Here is a 22263-nt window from a genome sequence, read left to right as displayed (position 1 = left end):
AATTGATTAAATAAAATCTTTGACACATGTTCATTTTATAGTTCTACAAAAGTTACAATTTAAAATTATATACATATGTACATATGTTTTATATATATATATTTTATATTACACACAGCTATTTCCTTCATTTAATAGCTCTTGCAAATCTTCATATTTATTTTTAGGTTTCATTCTATGAGCTTCTTCTTACTGCCAGAAAATGATTTTTATTTTGTGAAGAAAAATATAGAATAGAAAATAAGTATATCCTAAACTACGTCACTGAGTCATAATATAAGCATTTGGATTCCTCAGTGACTCCCTCTCTCTCCATTTTCCTTTTCTGGGAAAAATGTGCCCATTCTCTCTGAGGTTAATCCCTTTGACTGTGCACTCAATTCCATCTGTGTCAATTAAGATACTTATAGTATTACTGCTAATCTTTCTTTCATAAACGTACAGCACATAACAAAGTTCAAGTCAATTTCTTCTTTAAAAATATTACCCTGTATTTACTTCCATTTGTTTTCCTTCATTTCATTGCCATATTTTCTTACAGGCATCTACACTGGTTTCCATTTTTTCACTTCAGCCTACCGAGATAGACTTTTGTCCCAACAAAGGGGTGAACCATTTTTGTTCCACATTCCAAATTACATCCTAGCTGTAAAATCCAAAGGTTTTTTTTTAAATCCTAGCTGTAAAATCCAAAGGTTTTTTAATATGTAATAAACTTTATTTCTCTACTCCAGATGATGGCTTTGATGACTTCTTTTTTCTTACAATCCCCTCCTTTGTTGGCTTCTAGACACCTCTCCTGACTTTACTCCTAATCTCAATATGCCCCTAGCCAGCTTCCTTCACATACAATGGCATTTTCCTTAAGCTTTGTTCTTGACCTACTTCTTTCCTTACCTTATACACTCTTCCTACATGATTCTATGTATTTTTTTAAGTACCATCTATAAGTGATAACTTTCTTATACCCATTCTGAAACCATCTGTCCAAGCTCAAAATTATCTATCAAACAGCCACATGTATGTTTCAGCATGCCTAAAACAAAATTTAATTAGTATCGATTCCTACAATTAAGCCTATTCTGTGATCCCTAACTTGGTATATGTCTCTGCCACTTACATTGATGGTCCAAATAAGAAACCTCTCTTGCCTAAAAACAAACCAAGAACCACTGATTCAATCTTGGAAATGGAGCAGATACGCAGCACTTCCTCTTTATCATTACTGACATTTCAATATTTAATACCATCCATCTTTTTCCTCAATTGAACCTCTTAATTGTCCTCATTGGCTCAAGTCAATTCCAACTCTACTTTCAAATATGCTACAAAATATGTCCATAAACTTCTGTGAGAGTTACCTGTATAAAGGAGATTTTGTGTTATGTTTCCCTCTTGCTTAAACCCTTAAATGATTCCCTGTCCTCTACAAACTCAACATTTAGATACCTTCAGATCTGGCATATATTTCCATTTTTATCTCACATCCTCCACTTGGAACCTGATCTAACTGCATCGCCAAAATCTTACCTTCCCACTCTTTCCTCAGTTTCATCCAGGTTTTTAATAAAACTAAATGTCTCTACTAAAACTTTGTATACATTTAGAGTTAATGAGCAGAATGTAACTATCCGGGAAGTTACTCCCTGGTACAGAGAATGAAATATAGATACAATAATGATTGTGGATTTCAGATTATTACTGAAAGTTTATTTTCTACCTTTATTCTACTTCCAGCTAAATTAGGTAATTTGGGGTAGATGTGCATATAGGGCATTAACATACTTTCCTCTTGTAATTTTCAAAGTACTTTAACATCTAATTTAGTTCTCTCAGATTTTTAAAACGTGTTAGGAATTTATTGCCTCTCAGTCATGTTGAAAAGGATCTGATGATTTCAGGCCAATTAACCAGTCCATAGATGCAAAGCACTGCAATCAAAGTGCCAGGACCAGAGATTGGAGATTAGAGCACTCTCCAATAAACATTACCTTCCCAGAGATGGAAATGTGTCAGATACGGTGGAATTTAGGAAGGAGATTGGAGCAAACACTATTTTCCAAAAACTTAATGTGCTAAATTTGATATAGAGATATTAGTTTAAAACTAACTTAAAATTTCATTTAGAGTATGTGGTAGAATAGGCAGGGCTGCTTCTTTTGACACACTAACAGAGACAGTATATTGTGGTGATTAAAGCGTGGACCCTGGAGCCAGACTGCCTGGCTTTAAACCCAGCTCTACCACTTAATGTTTTTAGGACTTTGGCAAAATTTTAGTAGCTCTATGGTTTGATTTTCTGATATGTAAGTTGCATATTATAGGAACACTTGTCTTCAGGGTAAAGGTGAGGAGTAAATGAGCTATTACATGTAAAGTATTTTTCTTTTTTTGAGGAAGATGAGCCCTGAGTTAACTACTGCCAGTCCTCCTCTTTTTCTGAGGAAGCCTGGCTCTGAGCTAACATCTGTGCCCATCTTCCTCTACTTTATATGTGTGACGCCTACCACAGCATGGCTTATCAAGTGGTGCCATGTCAGCACCTGGGATCCAAACCAGCAAACTCCGGGCCGCTGAGAAGCAGAATGTGCGAACTTAACCGCTGCGCCACCTGGCCAGCCCCTCATGTAAAGTATTTTGAAGAGTGTTTTTCACATAGCAAACATTAATAAATATTAGCTATTTATATTCAACCATTGAGGCAAGTTGGAACTTCATTAGATATTAATATTCATTATTTTATTATCAACGAGGATTCCCCTTTTGCTCTAAACAAAGGATAAAGTGGAGAAAAAAAAGCATCATTGAGCTACTAGTCAATTCTTCAGAGTTCCCTTTTCCCGAAATAGGTGTGGTTTTCTCATTAGAAAATGTCAACCTTCATTGAGTGACAGCCCATCTATACCTGTCTGCAAACATGAGAGACAAGTGTGTCAATTGCCCTAGGAGTGAAGCAATGACAGCTGCTGTGAAGGCAAGGGAAAAATAAAGTTATATCCAGTGGATAGTAAGGGAAGGGTGGGTGGAAATGTTTCTTTGTCGTGCCATCGTCTCTTTCGGTAATTATGAAGAATGACTATTAGAAAGTAGGTATCAAAGAAAGAGCCTTATCTTTAGGGACAATGCTTAAATAAGCTTGGGTTATGAGCCATGGGGAATAATCACTTCTTTGCTGAAGTTGTTTTGTATTAAACCCCTTATTTTCAATCACAGAATTAAAAGTAATGAAGAAATCAATTTATATAGAAAATATTTACCTGTAATCATCTTTCAAGGATGTTACATGCTTCAATAATGAAAGAATCTTGCAGAATTCAAAGATAAAATATAAAAGCTAGATGGAACAATGGAAGGATAAAAGAATACAAGAAACAAAAAATTAAGAGGAGTATAAGGTGAGACAAATCATTTGTACTTCTATGCAATTGACGGGTGAAAATGAAAATGGAGATTTCTGAAAGAGTTCAGCAAACATTATTCCTGCAGTAAGTTCCCTATATTGAGCCCTGGTTAGTCCTTTTGTAAACTTGCTTTCTATTCCCTTAAATCCCAACCCCCAACCTCACTCCAGACATTTTACGTGCATATTGACAACTGTTGATTCTAATGCGTTAGCATAGGTGAGAATAAATAACATAATATACAGATTGAGTCAGATTTAATTTATATCTAAGCCTACTCAGCTTTTAAAAAGAAATAATAGATAATGAGAATTGTGTTTATATTTATATTCTGAATCAGAGTCCAGTAATGCTGAGGATTGTCTTAAGAATATCATGTGTCAATTGTGTTTTTGTTGTTGTTATTTCTGTTGTTTTTGTTGGAAATACCTTGAGAACTTAAAAAGTGTTATTCTAGGCATATTTATTCTCAAAACATCAATTTCCTAGGTGTAAAATTAGCGACTATAAGATGAGCACTTAAAATCCCATCCGGCTCTAATATCCTCAGATTATATTAAGAACGCTTCCCAGATCACTATCTTTCTTTCACTCACTTTCTTACTACACTGTTGTTAGCATCATTTCATATTCATTGGAAAAATCAATTTTGGCAGTTAAAGATTAAAAAAACACTGACCCATTGCAATATTTTCCATAATCCATTTAGGTAGGCTTTCTGTCTTCATAGAAGAAATTTGTGCCTCCCTTAGGAAGGCTGTGGTTCCTAAGGATAATGAGAGATGTTTTATATTTTGCTTTGAGGTTTTTGAGATTAGTTTTTGATCTCACATTAGATCCCAGAACACACACACCCTGACATCCAAATCCCAGTGGGAAAAGACACTTGAGTAATTAAGCAGCTCCACTGAATTTTAAAAAAGGAAATGATGTAATGTGTTTTTCTAGATTCCAAGAATGTCTCAAAGAAAAATATATTTGGCTTTCAAAATGGTAGATTATTATATATAAAACTGGATAATGATATTTGCTATTTAATTTGATTTAGCTAGATCAAAGCAATTTATCAAACAACTATCAAATTGTTCTACAGGATAGGATCATGGAATAAATTGGAAAAGGCAAAAATGTATCTATCTAGCTATTGAGAATTAGAAGATCTTGAAAATCCACATGTAGATTGAATGCCAATTATGAATGAAGTTAATGACTCTGATAAGTGCTATATGTGCATTTATTTTCAAATGAAATTCTGGCCATTCAAGGCCAGAATAGATCAGAGAGTTTTCATGCAGTAAATACATTTGCTCTGTAAATATGTTGTGCCAGGTAGTGTTCTAGGTAAAAAACAGGGAAAAGTGGGATAACTTAGACTCGACTCTAATAATTTTGTCAAGTATAGAATAATGAATGAGAGATGGTAGAGGAAACAGCATGAGCAATTACATGGAGCTTGGAAAGTTCATGGCATGATTGGAGACCTGGGAATGAGATTTATAGAGAATATGTTGCCTAATGAAGAAAGATAATACTTGAAATACATATACGTGTCTATGTTTGTGTGTATATATATATATATATATATATATCACCCTGGCAAAGGGTGATATGAGAAGTTATGAGCTTCTATCTGTGCAGAGGATTAATCTCAGCAGAAAGAAACACTTCTTTTTCAATAATTCCAGCAAAATCTCATAGTTAAGTCATTGGCTTTCTAGTGTCCACCCAGAAACCAATCACTGGGTCTCTTGATGATTAGCCATGAACACTTCCCCAGTTCCCATTAGGTGCAAAGACAGAGACCGAGAACAATAGGAAAAGCTGGGTCCCCACCAGAAAGTTGAGATGCTACTAGTTAGAGAATGAGAAAAACATATTGACCCCCATCTTGATTTTGGCCCATTGATATAGATTTCAAACCTCTGACCTCAAGAACTTTAAGAGAATAAAAGTCTATTGTTTTAAGCCACTAAACTTTTAGTAATTTTTTTTTCAGGAACCATGGGAAACTAAAGCTATTGGTTTAAAATATAAGAGGTTTAGAAAATATAGTGAATGCTTACAATAGTATTAGATAGAGCAAAAAAAATTAACAAGAGCATAGAAACGTAAAAAGGTATGGCATCAAATAGATGATCTACTTATTTAATCAAGACTTAAGGTAAAATAGAGGACAAAGGATAAAAGTAAAAACAACAACAGCAATAACAGCAGAAAATTTATTAACCAGCTATAATATACCATATATAGTGCTAAGAACTTAAGATGTTCATTTAATTTTCACAAGAGTTGTATTATAAAATTAGAATACTATTATAACTATTTTGCATAAGAGAAGATTTTAAAAGTTCTAAAATTATTACTTTGCAATTGGAAAAGTAATAAAATAGAAATTAACCAAAAAACTAAAAAATAGTACTCGGAAATATGCATAAACATATATGAAATTAACTTCAAATTTTCAAGAAAAATCAGATAATATGAGACAAATGTATACTCATTCCATGTAGAAAAAATGATGTCAATTTAATAAGAATGGTTGCATGCATTAAGGATAAGGAAAAGATATATCTCTTTATGTGCACTTTGTGAGAAATATATTGATGTTATCTCACACCAAGAAATGGAGTCTAGCAATATCACGCCAAAAACCCGTTCAAGGCAGTTAGAGATTGGAGAAGAGCGGTAAAGGTAGCAGATGCATTTGAACTCTTCAATAAATGGGATAAGATTTCTCTTAATAAGATAGGCAACTGAAAACAAAAAAGCATGCATTGTCCCCTAGCTCAAAAAATACTTCCTTATTTTACTTTTTGTTCGCATCCACCCAAAACAAGTCCCTCATTAAAGATCTCTAATAAAACCCCGAGTCTAGCTAACAAAATAGCTTTTCAAGAGGCCATTTGGATCTCAACACTTTCTTGAGATCTTCTTTCACATCCTTCTTCCTCAGTTAGATCAGGGCTTTCAGCATGAGAGTCACTACAGTATAGAACACTGTGACTGCTTTCGCAGTATCCATACTGTTGCCAAAACTGGGCTGGCATTTAATGAAAAAGATTGTTCCCTGCAAGACAGTAAGGGCTGTGAGGTGGGAGGCACAGGTGAAACGGATTTACACCTTCCCTCTGCAGAGCTTATCCTCAGGATGGTCATGAGAATAACAAGTAGGAGGTGAGGATGATCATGATGGTGACAATCTCATTGAAAGTGAGCACAGTGAACACCGTGAGTTCATTAATAGAGATCTCATAGCAAGTAAGAGTAAAGAGAGAGGGTAAATCACAAAAGAAGCAGTTAACTACCTTCAGCATATAGGATGGGATTTCAAGAGCCAAACACAAGTGAACCAGAGAACACACAGTTCCACCGAGGCAGCAGCCAGAAAGAAGCACCATATAAAGTTTCCGGGACATGCAGACCATGTACAGCAGTGGGCTACAGATGGCCAAGAAGTGGTCATAAACCATCACAGCCAGCAGGAAGATCTCAATGACTACACATGTGCAAAACAAGTAGAATTGCACCATGCATCCCAGGAGGGAAATGGCTTTTTTCTTGTTTAAGGTATTGGACAGCATCTTTGGCATGATGATCATGGAATAGCAAAAATCCAAAGGACAAGTGGCTGAAGAAAATTACATGGGAGTGTGAATTCGAGAGATGATTTGGCTCAGTGCAATCATGCCCAGCTTGATCCACAATATTGTAAAATAAGCATGAAGATAGGAAGTGAAAGATAAAGTAAAAAAGGAGGTGTAAGTCAGAAATGCTGCTACTCATATCACTGGTTATTAACTGATTGCAAATATATATAAATATACTATATGTAATAAAACATATTATATGAGAGAGACAGTGATGCAGAGAGACGCAGACAGAGATGCAGAGACAGAGAACTAATTATACTCAAGGATTATTCTAAGCCCTTTGTGCACAACATGTAATTTAATTTATCCAAGATTTCTGCGAAATAATTATTACTAATGTCTCCATTTTTCAGATGATACTATCTGAAGTTCCAAAAACACTGGGAATAGCTATAACAAAAAAAAATCATAAAGGAAGCAAGAAATAAATAACAAATAGGATATGTATACATATGGGAATCTCATTCTGTGTATAGAATGAGAATGGTGTGTTCTTCATTGTAAAATAACAAGAATTCAATTTGGAACTGAATCATATTTTCCGTAACGGAAGCTGAAATAAAATGTGATGTGATTTCTTCATTAAACTTATGAACGTTTTACAGTAAACTAAATGTGTGTTTTAACAGTCCATTAACCGTAATCATGTACTCATTTAAATCATTTTAGAGTAAATAAAAGCAACGAAGTAGGCTGCAAACTTTAATATGCTAAATCCTACCCTTGTACATGGAAGAGGCAGAAAGAGAATTGAATCAAAAAACTCACCCACAACTGCCTACCGCTTGACTGTTATTTCCACTTAAACACTGAAGCCCATCAATGTACCCTTTCACCAGCCTCCATTCTGAGACTCTGAGTTCTGTTAAGAAAATGTTCTCTAGGAAAATATTTTGGCACCCATCACTTTTCTGAGAGCTTCTTGCACATCCTTGTTTTTCGAGCTATACATCAGAGGATTCAGCATGAGAATCACTACAGTGTGGAATACCATGTCTACTTTGTCAGTATCCACACTGTTGCCAGAACTGGACCAGCAATAAACAAAAATGATTGTTCCATGGAAGACAGCAACGGCTGGGAGGCACAGGTGAAAAAGGCTTTGCATCTTCCCTCTGTAGAGCGTGTCTTCAGGATGGTGATGAGAATAAACAAGTAGGAGGTGAGGATGATCATGATGGTGATGATTCCATTGAAAGTGGCCACAATGTATAGCAGCAGTTCACTCATAGTGACATGAGAACAAGCAAGAAATAAGAGAGGGAGTAGATCGCAAAAGAAGTGGTTAATCACATTTGACCTATAAGACAGGGTCTCAAGAGCCAAACACAAGTGAATCAGAGAAAATACAGTCCCTCAGAGATAGCAGCAAGATATCAGCTCCACATAGAGATTCCGGGACATGGTGATCATGTACAGCAGTAGGCTACAGATGGCCACAAAATGGTCATAGACCATCACAGCCAGCAGGATGACCTCAGTTACCACACATGTACAAAACAAGTAGAATTGTACAGGATATCCCAGGAAGGAAATGGCTTTGTCTTCATTTAAGACGTTAGCTAGCATCTTTAGCACAATGATTGTGGGGTAACAGAAATCCACAAAGGACAAGTGCCTGAGGATAAAGTACATGGGAGTGTGAAGTCGAGAGCTGACCTGAATCAGTGCAATCATGTCCAGGTTACACAAAACTGTGACATCATCTCTGAGAAGAAACACCAGGAAGAGGAAGACCCCCAATTCAGGGACATCTACTAATCCAAGGAGAATGAACTCTGCCACAGCAGTGCAATTCTCCTTGCCCATGTCCCCACTTTATTGGGATTGGAGAAAAATATTAGTAGCTATCCTCCATTATATGATCCCAAATTCAGTTTTGACTGTCTCTTAAAAAAGACATGACAATAAGTAGGATAGTTAACTTTTTGCAGCAAAGAAATAGGATATTACTTTTGTGAAGTTTAGGAAAAGTTCAGACATTGTCGCATACAAATGTATAGAGCTCACAGTAATTCACAGACCACACAAAAGCATTCACATCCTTAAGAGCCTGTATTATTCCTTAAACTAGTCCTATACAACTGAGAGCTTGAAACTGAATCATTAGAAAGACAGAACATATTGTTTAATTAGCTATATTATTTTATGAAGTTCAAGTCTCTTTTTCCCTTTAATCAGTACTAGAAACATTGGGATTCCAGGAAATAATTTTTTTTTATAATACATAGTACCCTTTCCTGTTTTCCACTGAAATGATAAAAAATATGCTTATTTAAGTGTTAACCAAGTGTTAATTTTTTTCAATATGTTTTAGATGGAGAAAGCAGCTTTTGTACTCTGTATTAGCATTTTTCTATAAAATTAGCATAGTGATTTTACTAATTATGAAATTCAATGTCAACCATTGTTCATGGAATTGATACTGGGATTCAAACCTCTGTAACTATGACCCTGAAGGCTTACAAGGACCTATTTGACAAATGAATCCACTGCTTTAAATCTATTTGTAGAAGTAATCAAAGATGTGAATATGAAATTATTAATACAAATGCTTGCTGCTGCATTGCAGCATTATTTATGATAGTAAAACTTAGAAATAAAGTGTCAAATAGGAAAAAGGTTAAAGTTATGGCTCATATATATTATGGAAAATCATGCAGCTAAAGTGATATTTTTGAAGAACTTTTAATGACCTACAAAATGACTATGATAAAATGGCAAGTTAAGAAATAGTAAGCCAGATTGCACAGACATAATATTATACATGTTTACACAAGTTGAATTGTATATATAATCCTCACAACGTCCATGACACATAGATATCTTACTCCAATCATTTTTTTAAAGCAATGTAGAAACTTGCCTGAATTCTCACAAAACATAAGGTTTATGGAATAGAGTGGGGAAGGAGGGTGTGATTTTTTTTAATAAGGGAAGGATTCATTCAAGACCTTTGACATACAGAAAATGCCCACAAAGGGGGAAAACATTCTCATTTATCCTGTCCATCTTGACTCTGAGTAGATATGTATGAGACTCTAGAGGTACTGGTTGGTTACTCCTGGAGGATAGAGAATCTGGACTAAAACCCAATGCAGTTAGGCATTTTCCTAATTCTTCAAATGATTTCAAAGAGGTGAAAGATATGTGCATTAAGAAATCCCAGTTTGAAACCAAATAATTATTCTGATGATATGTTTCTTTCTCTCTTCAACAGCCAGTAAAAGTGAGTTATTTGTCTTTTTCTGAGTTCAGTAGGACGTAATTTTAAAAACCTTTTCCTGTTTTCAAGTCTAAAGATGAAAAATCAAGCTATTGATTACTTGTAGAGCAGTGGTTCTTAACCAGGAGTTGTTTTGATGCCAATGGGACATTTGGCAAAGTCTGGGGACATTTTTAGTTGTCACAATAGGGAGGGCTGCTACTGATATGTAGTGGGTAGAGACTAGGGATGCTGCTAAACACTCTACGATGCACGTGACAGTCCCCCCACACATACACACATATCAACAGCACAATGCAAACACCAAAATATGATCTGGCCCAAATTGTCAATAGTAGCAAGGTCAAGAAACTTTTCAAGGTGTTTTGCACAAGGCCAAAATAATTCCTCTCGTTTCTGCTCCAGAGGTGGTTTCCATGTCTGTTTCCCCACATGAGCAATCCTGAGGACCCCTTACTGCCACTCTCAGCATCAGAGTGACTGTCAGGAGAATTTCCATGCGGTCTTTATAAGATTCCATAGATTGAGTTAGTGTGAGAAAGGAGGAAGAGAGAAGAGAGAAATCAAGCATTCTTCCCAGTTCGCTTACACTCTTTTCCCTTTCACACTATTAGCTGTTACAAGATACCTGATTCTGCAGATTAAATTCTTCCCATTTCACATTGAGCTTGTTTTTGAATTAAAAAAAGGGAAAATATTTTCATAAAGGAGTGCTTAGAACATGGCACTTCTTAAAACACTCTCTAATTAAGAGAAGGCTAAACACAGGTATTTAAAAATATTTCTAATACCACTGCCCTCATTTACAATTTCTCCTTCTCTTACACATGGTTATAACAAATACTCACATGAGGAAAACGACAACAACAACAAAAAGCAAGCATCCAGATCCCAGGAAATACCATTCATATCCATTCCCAAAAACCAGAGTGTAGTCCAATAAGCCAATCTGGGGGAGAGACATTGTTTCCCCTGTTTCTGAAGATGCCAAGATGGAAAACGTTTCAGGTTTTATGATTTTGTGATCTCTGTGAGACATCAACAAGATATCAACAAAACAGCACTACCTTGAGACTCAAACAGTTAATGACTTCTATGAGATATAACCAGGAGGAAATATTATCACAACATGGTACATTTTATTATAATTCAGCATTATTCCTTCCAGAGTTGATGATGAATATTAGAGCATTGTATGCTGCATCTAATCATTGCTCTGTTAGCGAAGGATCACATTACCATTGTGAAATATATGAATATTCTTATAAACTTTACTTGTTTTATAGTCAAAAGCTCCTTCCTGGAGGGCATAAAGTCTGAAGTCACAACAGAGTTCTTCCTAATACCAGAAAGAGGTGGGGATAATGAACTTCTTTTATGAGAATAATAATAATTGCTCACATTTATTGATCAAATCCTGTATGCTAGGTACTATTCTGAATACAACTAATAAGATATTTCATCTTTATAAAAATAAATGAGATAGGTACAGTTATGTAACCTTATGAATGAGGTGACTGAGGCACAGTTAGGTCCAACTTGTCCAAAGTCACACACAGAATCACTGATAGAATGAGACCATATGCTGCTCTTCGGGTTGGGCCACACATATGACCCTATGAGGAGAACAGAGCTACTGAACAGGGCTGGGATGGCATACTTACTCAATGCCAGAGACCATTAAACAGCATCACCTCAGGGAACTCTCCCAAATCTGCTCATTTTCTCACCATATAATGCCTCCATGAACAACAGTGTTCAAACCACTATCTGTGGTTTGTGCCATCTGTGGTTTGTGCCCTTGGATAGACCAAACATTTCAAGAATTCCACAGATATGATTAGTTATAGGTAAAAAGTTTCCAAATTCTCAACAACCTATATAAATTTTATTAAAATCGATCCATCTGATAATTTTCTGAGTTTGAAGAGTGTTTCTGGGTCTCCTTTCCACTTAGCACTCTCATGACACCATTCTGTCATTTTTCGAAAGTGAGGATTCCTCTTATCCATTCACATATTTGCTGTGTGAATTACCCCAATTAGAAAAATAAAAGCAACCTTCCAAAACCTAAAATATAAGAACACTTTGAAATATTGTTTTCATGAAACGTGAAGCTTTTCTTTTAATCAAGACACTTCAAACTCATGGTATACCTTTTTGTCATGACTCTGGCATATAGTACACATTTCTTTTAATAGAAAATGATGGCATTAGACATGTATTTTAGCCAACACAGTGATGTTTTGAAATCAGATATATAGTAAATTGATGACAATATTTTTTTAACATCTATTCTTTCTGTTATTAATGCACCCTGAAACTATTGTCACAAATTGTATCCTCCTGAAGGAGACAGTCCCATGACTGAAAAACTAAAAGACTATCTATAAAGAGTATCATTGACAGTCATGTTTTATATCATCTGGGCAACTCACTCAAAGGAAAGCTACATTGCTTATCTATTCGTCTTAGACTTAAAGACATGCAGGTGTTTTTAAAAATTAATTTAAAGGGCCTAGCATGGTGGTACAGTGGTTGAATTTGCACATTGTGTTTCACTGGCCTGGGCTTCACAGATTCAGATTCCAGGCACAAACCAATCTCTGGCCACATCCCACATAATATACAGAAAGATTGGTACAGATTTTAGCTCAGCGAGAATCTTCTTCAAGCAAAAAGAGGAGGATTGGCAACTGATGTTAGCTCAGGGCCAATCTTCCTCCCAAACACACAAAATTTAAGTGTAAAAATTGTATTGAAATTGATTTCATGGTCATCATCCATAAATTTAATAACATTAATATGAAGTTCTTTTTTTTTTTTTTGAGGAATATTAGCCCTGAGCTAATATTCATGCCCATCTTCCTCTACTTTATATATGGGACACCTGCCATGGTATGGCTTAACAACTGATGCATAGGTCCCTACCCAGGATCCTAATCGGTGGACCACAAACCACTGAAGAGGAATGTTGGAAATTAACTGCTGCACCACCGTGCCGGCCCCTGAAGCTCTAAGTTTTTGATTAAATGTCTTTAAAACACATACGAAAATATCATTCTAGTAAAATGTTGTATTGGCAAGGTTCAATGAAATCAACGGTATGTTAAATTTTGTAACTTTTTAATTCAATTTTGTAATCAAATGCTTCTAGGTGGAAGAATAACAGATATGCTTAATTATTATATGATAAGGCTTGGAAGGTCTTTGTGGTAACATTTTCAGAAATTAAGAAAGTGAGTGGTTCTAACGATTGCATAACAAACCATTCCAAAATATATTAGTTAAAAACAACAACTACTTATTTTACTGGTCACTATTGCAAGAGTCAGTAACTTAGTACTGCTGATCTAATCCTGACATGGATGATCTTGTTTTGGTTTGCTATGCATACGATCTTAGCTTTGCAGGTTAGATTCAAGTCTGACGGTTTGGCTAAATGCCAGCACTTGTGATGGGGGTGTGGGCTCTGTTTCTTATTATCCAATATTCCAGTCTGTGGTTGTTCACGTAACAGTTTTTCTGAGACTGTGAAAATTCCAAAAGATTGTGAAAAAGTCACAAGGACTCTCAAGAGGCTTGAAACTGACACAATGTCGCTTCAGCTACTTTCTGTTAGCCAAAGCTAGTCATGAGAGCAGCCTACATTCCAGGAGTGGAGAAGCTGCTTCTACCGTTTGATCAGAAAAGTTGCAAACAGTCAAGGATATGGGGAGGACTGGAGAATCTGAACTACATTTGCCATCTACCACACTGGGTAATAAATTCTTTTGAAAGATATGATTTCCAAAATTTTGGACTTCAACAAAATTGGAAGGCAATCTAATTTTATTTAATGCATTATTATCTAAAAAATAAAATTTGATGAAAAATCATTGTAAGAAATTAGCACATAACCTGGTTGGATTTGAAAGAGTTGATTGACATTACTATTACAGCACAATTTCTGACAAAGTTTCTGCTCCCGTTTACCTTTAATATGACCAAATAGTGTCAGGTGAAAATAGATTGTCATCTATTAAAAAGCAGAAATAGAAATGATTCTCAACCCTCTTGCTTTCTAACATTAAGTGATGTCTTTAGATGGATACAGTAATAAATTGAAACAAAAAATCCAAACACCTACTCATAATATTTCTCATAAAATGAAATATTTCCAAAAACAATTTTTTAAATTTTGATTAATTATGTTTTATCGAAATTTACAATGCAATTATATTTTTAATTAGTGGTTTAATTATTATTACATCATTACAAGGTTAACTTGATCCAGAAAGAAAAACTTTTGATTTTATCAAAAGCATTATGATCATAAGAAATAAAAAGTACATATGTGAATAATAAAGTTATAATGTTCAACGGAGGGAGTAGAATGGAATATAAGTTAAGGCAAAGGAAAGGCACAAATCTGACTATTACAGATGTTCTTATTTACGTACTTTAAATGAACTATGCTATGCAAAGGAAATTACATTTTTTGCTGCTATTTAAATCAATGATGAAATATTTTATATGTAAAATTAAATTCTTGAGTTATATACCTCTTCAAAATTAAGAAGCATAAGACCAAAAATGTGAAAACTACTAATACGAGTCAAATTTGTCAACAATGACTTTTAAAGCATTGGCCAGGTCACTTAAATGTTATGAACCTTGGTTTCCTCAAAGGAAAAGCTAAATGGGTTGTGTTAGTTCTACCACAAAACATGATCATCCTTGGTCCAAGCTGGGCAGAAGTAAAACAAAATCTCTATAAGGAGGCATTACCTCTAATTGATTCAATTTAACATTAACATAAATAATTTCCTAATTTCAAAGAAAATTAGAAATTGTATAATTGCCAGTTGTGTAGTGAAAGGTAAATTTGTGAACACCCAGAGAAAAGTAAGTCAATAGAAGAAATATCATTCCCTCGTGGGAGATCCAATATCTAAGACACTTTTTTCTTACATATTTTAATCCTTATACATACAATGGTTGTTTAATTGATCCTTATCAAGTAATATATATATATATAAATGAAACACTTTAATAATGACAGTAAATTCAAAATAATATGAACAATCCAGATAACTTTACTGAGCCCAAATAAAATTTTTTCCCCAGGTTGGTTTTTTCTCCCATACCAAAACACTTGGAAACTTATTTCTTCTATTATGTTAATGATTTGTTTGGAATGTTATATAGAAATACAAAGTAAAGTGAAGGAAAAGGGTATACAAATTTTTCAAGCAAAAGTGAGTTATTAATGTTGGAGAGATCTGTTATTTTAAATTTGCCAGATTAGATATGTCTTGATGTTAATAACTGACTGGTTTTAATTTTATTTTGATTAAGGTTATATAGGCAATTAGTTTTCAACACTTACAGCAACTTCAAAAACTTTTTTAAAGGAGTTCAGTTGAAAAGGATTCATAAATTATATTTATTTTCAGAAAAAACACAAAGAATTGGTCAAGTTTTGACATCTTTATAGGCGGAATGATAGCATGAAATACTGGTTGAGTAGACACATGCTTACTTTTGGCATATAAGACAGGCTGAGATCTGATCTAGCATTTCTAAGCCTTTGGTGGAGGCTGTATAGTTTATACTGCCACACTGGAGTTCCTTTGAAAATACACTCAGGATATAGACTGTCTTATCCACCTTTCATTCATGCCACATAACGTGTATACACAACAAAACACACCTACCCACACACATATGCAAACGCCCACACATACATGTAATATAGTATTTGCTCAACAAAAATTTTGTTGGCTCATTGACTCAATATTACATTCTGACCTCCTTGATTTTGCCATGCTTTTGTCTCTGGAATAAAACTCCTTGTTGATATGAATCTCCTAAAATTCTGTCAATTCTCTTATCTAAGGAAAAGCTCAAACAACACTTATATTATGAAGGCATCTCTCTGAAGTCTCTACATGGATTTGAACTTTTTTTTCCTCTCAAATCCTCTATGATACTTATTATTTTCTACCTTATACAATGGGCACCTTTTTACTGCCGTGCTGTCAACACTGGATTTTTCATTCCTTGAAGGATGAAGACTAGTTAATTTAACTGCTCTTAGCGCTTTTATAAGAGAAATTTTTGTGTTGATTGAAAGTCTAGTCTACACCAGGTATGTTATAAGAAACGAGATGAAATTGTTTATTGAGTTTATACAAGGTTTTACACATGACATCTATATAGTCTCTTAATGTTCACAATCAGATTAGGAGCTAGTTTATGTTATCTCAATTTTGTACATGAAAAATTAAAGATGAGAGAGATTGCTGTTTCATTTCCCAGTAAGACACAGCACCAAGTTTAGTCTCTTTGAACCAAAGTCCATGACTTTCCATTGTACAACATTAACTCTTCATAACTTTCAAAGTATCTTTAAAGTCAAAATTTATGGACATAATTTATTGACATTTCTGGGACAAACTCTACTAAAACAATATGCTCAATAAGAAAAGACTTTAGTGTCCATTATTTTACTAACTGTATCCTTGACATCTTTATTTCTCAGACTGTATATCAGAGGATTCAACATGGGGATCACCACAGTGTAAAACACAGAGGCCACTTTAACTGTATGCCTAGAGTTTTTGGAGTTGGGCACACAGTAGAGGAAGAGGATGGTGCCATGGAAGATGGCGATGGTGGTCAGGTGGGAGGCACAGGTGGAGAAGGCTTTGCGACATCCACTGGCTGAACACATCTTGAGAATGGTAACAATGATAAATAGGTAAGACATGAGAATGGTGAGTAGTGTGCTGACCACATTAAAGGTGGCAAAAATGAAAAGCAGCAACTGGTTGACGTAAGTATCAGAGCAAGAGAGGGACAGTAATGAGGAGAATTCACAGAAGAAATGATTAATTGTATTGAAACCCCGAAATGATAATTTGATAGCAGAACATGTGAGTATCAAGGCACAAGCTACTCCCCATGCATATGATCCAACCACGAGCACAGCACAGAGTTTCTGGGACATGCCAACTGTGTACAGCAGAGGGTTACGAATGGCCACAAAGTGGTCATAGGCCATCCCACCTAATAAACAAGATTCAGTTACTGCAAACGTAGAAAAGAAAAAGAATTGTACTACACATCCTGTAAATGAAATGATTCTGTCTTCTATAAGTAGGTTCATCAAGGTCTTGGGAACAATGATGGGGAAATAGCAGAAATCCACAAGTGAGAGGTGGCTGAGGGAAAAGTACATAGGGGTGTGCAGTTTGGGGTTAATTTTGATTATTATAATCATCCCAGTATTCCCTACAACAGTGACACTGTAGATGGCCAGAAAAGTCAAGAAGAAGGGTATTTACAGTTCTGGGAAATCTGAGAAGCCCAAGAGAGTGAAGGTAGCCCCACTTTTGTTTCTCTCTGACATGGTTTCTGTTTGCCAATCTGAATCAGTCCTGAAAACAAAAATATTAAGGAGAGTGAGAATATAAAGAAGCTTGGTTAGCTATCCCTTCCCAAGACTGGAAGACAAGAAAAATATCTCTTTCAGAATTTCCCTCTGTAACTTTTAGGCAAGATATGCTAAATGTCTAAAATTTTAAAACATGATAACTATTTAAAAATTTTTGCTAAGTAAAACCAATGCAATTATTGAATTATTTTTTAGTTCTCTTTTAATATTTACAAATAAAAATATGAAATCAAGGGATTTATGGTTATTTTAAATCTAATCCTCCCATAACGCTTTCAGCTCTCCTTGGATATTATAAGTCTATAAAAGAGAAACCTAGAACAATATGGTTACTGATTATGTCAGCCCTATAATCAGTAACAAAAATGACAAATTTCTGAACAAATTGATTTTTGCATCATATATTCATACTGTGACATTAAGAATGAACACCCCTAACACTTTACTTTTGTGTCTTTATTGGCAATTCCATGCAGCACTTTAATCTTTGTTTTCCACTCTGACCCAGTAAATCTATTATCAAAATTAATCTTAATTTTTTTCAGAGAGTATGCTCCTCAGCTCAGGGAGTCCTAAATGTCAATCCTTCCTCACTGCTTGAGGCATAATAAAATTGCAACAGATGATAAAGATAATCCAGTCTACTTCTAGAGGTGACAAAGCAGAAGCTGGAGAACTTTGGTTTTCCTGATGACATTCAAATAAGAACTAATCTACACTTCTGTGACTGGATCCCAGATCCCCAGACTCCTAGCCCTGGACTCATTTTATTACACCAGACTCTGACCCATTTTCTAGCCTAGTTACTAACATATTTCCGTTATTAAATCATCACACTTTTAATTGACAAACTAGAGACACTAGAACTATGGGAAAAAGTCCAATGACAGTGTATGATGCCACAGAATTATACTAGAAAGCAGCATCAAGATAAAATGAGAATGGAATTTAGGGACATTTTCTCTCCCCTGAATAACTAACTATAGTAAAGACTCTGACTTAAAAACTTCCTGTTCCTAGGTCTCTCTCTCTCTCTTTCTCTCTTTATACTCCTTCTCTAAGACATATAAGGCACATATTCATTCTATCATTTATTACCTGTGAGGGAGAGGGATTGTAAATTTGAGGTACTTCTGCACTATACATACATTTCATGAGAAAACAGTAATACAAAAGAATTATATTTCTCTAAATGGTTGCCAACACTTCTAACATCCTACCATTCCAGAAAACTCTTTATCATTTCTGGTAAGATTATCTCTGGTCCCACAGAAATGGACTTTAGACGGCTCATCAATAAATACGTCAGATCATATGCAGAACTGAGACACACAAGGTCCCTATCTGTTCCTGTACTCATAAAACTGGGTATTAAAGACACCCTCAAAAGACAATCCATCACAAAGTCAGATATTTGAATTATCAGACTTTTTTCTTAATACAACATTTAATTGAGCTAAGGCATTTAAAAATTTTTAAAGCAGCGTTATATTTAATATAATGACTCTTGTGTCCCAAATGCCTTATAGAAAATATAACAGCTGAAATCTTCTTTCCTATAATTCTTTTCCCGATTTTGTTGTAATTTTTGCACTCAGGGGACACATGTTTCCTGCCTTATAATCTTAATTAAATCTCACCCCTTTTAAGTTTTTTCAATAGAGGGTCCATTTAATTTCTGATTGTTTCATTTTATTTAAATATTTGTCTATTCTGCCTCGACTTTCCTTCCAAAAATGTATAGAAGCAAGACAAGGCACGTTCCCTCAAATTCTCAGAGCTCTTCTCTCTCAACCACCACAGTACCTGTTGTTCGTGGCTGTTAATGAGCAGCTCAGCTGAGTCAGGCTCTCTGATAGAAAGCTCTGTAGAATAAGGGCTTATCCTCTTCCTTGCATGTTCAGATATGTAACTTTTGCAGTGACTAAATATTTCTCGAGAACTATCTGGATCCAAAGAGTAAATTCCCCTCCTCATATTATTTTCTACACACCCCTCATTGAGATTAATTTCAATCTGTCTTTAGAATCCTAAACCTGCTGATGTCAAAGGGAGGACATATCTGGATTGGGAGTGATGCATGTGTTCTTACAACTGTAGTCACTACCTTTGAGACACGAACCCTAGAGGCCACCTATGGCCCCATTCTCTTGAGGTCATTAATTAAACAACTAACATTAATCACCTGTCTCTCGTGTAATTCTTGTGTACTAGAAAACCTGGGGCAGCATGAGGGGCATTTCATATGAAAAGTTATAAAGTCACTTCCCCCAGCCCCCTGATCACTCCAATATCTTCCTACAATTATCAAAATTATGTAATTATAAAAGTCATTATCAAGTATTAATTGAGTGACTACTGTATTCAGGGCATAACCCTCTTCCTCCATACCATCCACTCTCACCATATTGGAGAAGTGTGAAGATCCACTGAGAATTAAAGCAGAAATATTTACAATGTTAAATATTAAGTTGTGAAAATTATCTAGGCCCTGTAAATCTCTGTCCTATTCTATTATTCTTTCTTCCCTCTGCTTTCTCCTGCTACTCTGACCTCCTTGCTTTTCCTTCTTGCTTTTTGTTTCTCAAAAAATATTGCACACTCCTTCCTTAAGGTCTTATCTACCACTTTTTTCTCTACTCTGGAATGCTTTCCCTTAAAGTTTTTGCTCAAATGTACTTTTCCAGTGAAAGCGTCCATGAACATGCTATTGTGGGGACCTGAAATTGGCCACCCCAAGATATATCTCTTTGGCATCAGGATGATTTGAGGCTGATTGCTTTTGATCAGCTGGGACAGGGAAGGAGGCTCTGAGGAATGGAACTTGCCCTTTGTTAGGACACGTTTACATTTGTAAGGTAAATCTCTATCTGTAAAAGGTGCCTCCCTCTCTGTACCAGGAAGAAGAAAGGAGATGACCTTCTCTGTAGAAACTCTTAATCCATACCAAATGCAAGGACTTAAATCTGCATTTTATTGTGCTTGTCTGGTAACCTCCTGTAAGTGACTTCCCTCCCCCTCCCAACGTTGGCATTTCTTTAAGGATTAAGCATCTTTCCTTAGGGAAGGAACTGATTGCTGCGCTCACCTGTGACCGCCCAGCTCGAGACAATAGACTTGCCTCCTTTGACACCCACCGAGATAACAGACCATTACCTGCTGTGTCCATCAAGCAATGTGCTGACAGGGCAATCTTGTGACTATTGTGGGAGGGACTTTTCAGTCACATGTGAAACACCCTGTTTGGGGGTATATAACCACCATGTGCACCCCACTTCTTCAGTGCCCTTTCTTCCTTCGGGAAGAAAGGCCCCGGGCCATGGTTCCTCATAAAGCTTTGTTTAATTTCCTTTGCTATTCTGTCTCATGTGAATTTAATTCATTCTCCGGCCAGATGAACCCACATTTGGGAAGAGGAAATGTCTTCCTCCCCTACACTATTATACTGCAGGGACTACTCCATTACCCAGCTTAGTGTTTCAAGTACTTAACATGGTTCAAATATATTTTTAATCTTTATTGCATTCCTTCATACTGCTTGTTCCCCTCTGCTAGAATAAAAGTTTCAGGAAAGCAAAGAATATATTCACTGATACATTCTAAGCTACTAGATCAGTGATGAGCATAAAGCAAGTGTACCATGAATTTTTATTGAATGATCCATATGACCTTCCAAGGAACTGGCAGTAGAGCCAAACCTGCTGGAACTATGAGGAATTTGAGTGTAGAGAGGAGACAGTTCACAAAGAACAATAAGCATGTATTAGAAGTGATTATTGAAACTGTGCAGTCAAAATGAAACAAAAGAAAAACAAACCAAAGCAAATGTCCACTCTGCTGAATTTTCTCTCTCTAGTCAGAAACCAGGGAAAGAAGGTTGAGTACATAATGAAGACATATAATCACTCATTTTTTCATTCATTCATTCATTCATTAAATATTTATTATGGATTTACTCTGCGCTAGGCACTATCCTAAGTATTGGGGAAAAAGAAAAAGAATGTTCCTTTGTCAATAAATTCATATTTAATAGAGGATACAGAAAAACAAATAAATACATAATAATTTTACAGTAATTATAAATGACAAAACATAAAATTGAACTGTCATTTTAAATAGGGAGATCAGAGAAGACCATAGTGACAAATAGAAATGGCAAGCAATAGGATATATTAGAGTATATGAGGAAGCCATTTGGTGTAAACCTAATTCGGCCTGACTTTGTTTTTTCCAAAAGGACCTGACCATGGCAGCTGAACATGCATTGTATCTCTGCTTTAAACATTTACTATGGTAAGAACAAATGGCTTTAAGATAAAGGTGCAACTTCCCCCCACATTAGCATTTCTTTAGGGATAAGCATCTTTCCTTAGGCTAGGAACTGATTGCTGCACTCACCTTTGACCACCCAGCTCACCTGTGATCACCCAGCTCTAGACAACAGACCTGCCACCCTGCTGTGTTCACCTAGACAGCAGACCTACCTGCTGTTTCCATCAATCGCTGTACCGACAAAGCAGTCTTGTGACTATTGTGGGAGGGACA

The 22263-nt window shown here is 35.6% G+C and overlaps 3 pseudogenes; all 3 read right to left on the bottom strand.

The window, feature by feature from the left end:
• Positions 1–6354: 6354 nt before the first annotated feature.
• On the bottom strand, positions 6355–7897 carry LOC124229093 (olfactory receptor 5L1-like; annotated as a pseudogene).
• Positions 7898–7931: 34 nt separating this feature from the next.
• Positions 7932–8860, bottom strand: LOC124229466 (olfactory receptor 5L2-like; annotated as a pseudogene).
• A 7877-nt stretch (positions 8861–16737) lies between these two features.
• LOC124229363 (olfactory receptor 5D18-like) lies at positions 16738–17673 on the bottom strand (annotated as a pseudogene).
• Positions 17674–22263: the final 4590 nt, after the last annotated feature.

Source organism: Equus quagga, chromosome 17 (genome assembly GCF_021613505.1).
Source record: "Equus quagga isolate Etosha38 chromosome 17, UCLA_HA_Equagga_1.0, whole genome shotgun sequence".
NCBI classification, from domain to species: Eukaryota; Metazoa; Chordata; class Mammalia; order Perissodactyla; family Equidae; genus Equus; species Equus quagga.
This window is presented reverse-complemented; position numbering and strand designations above follow the sequence as displayed.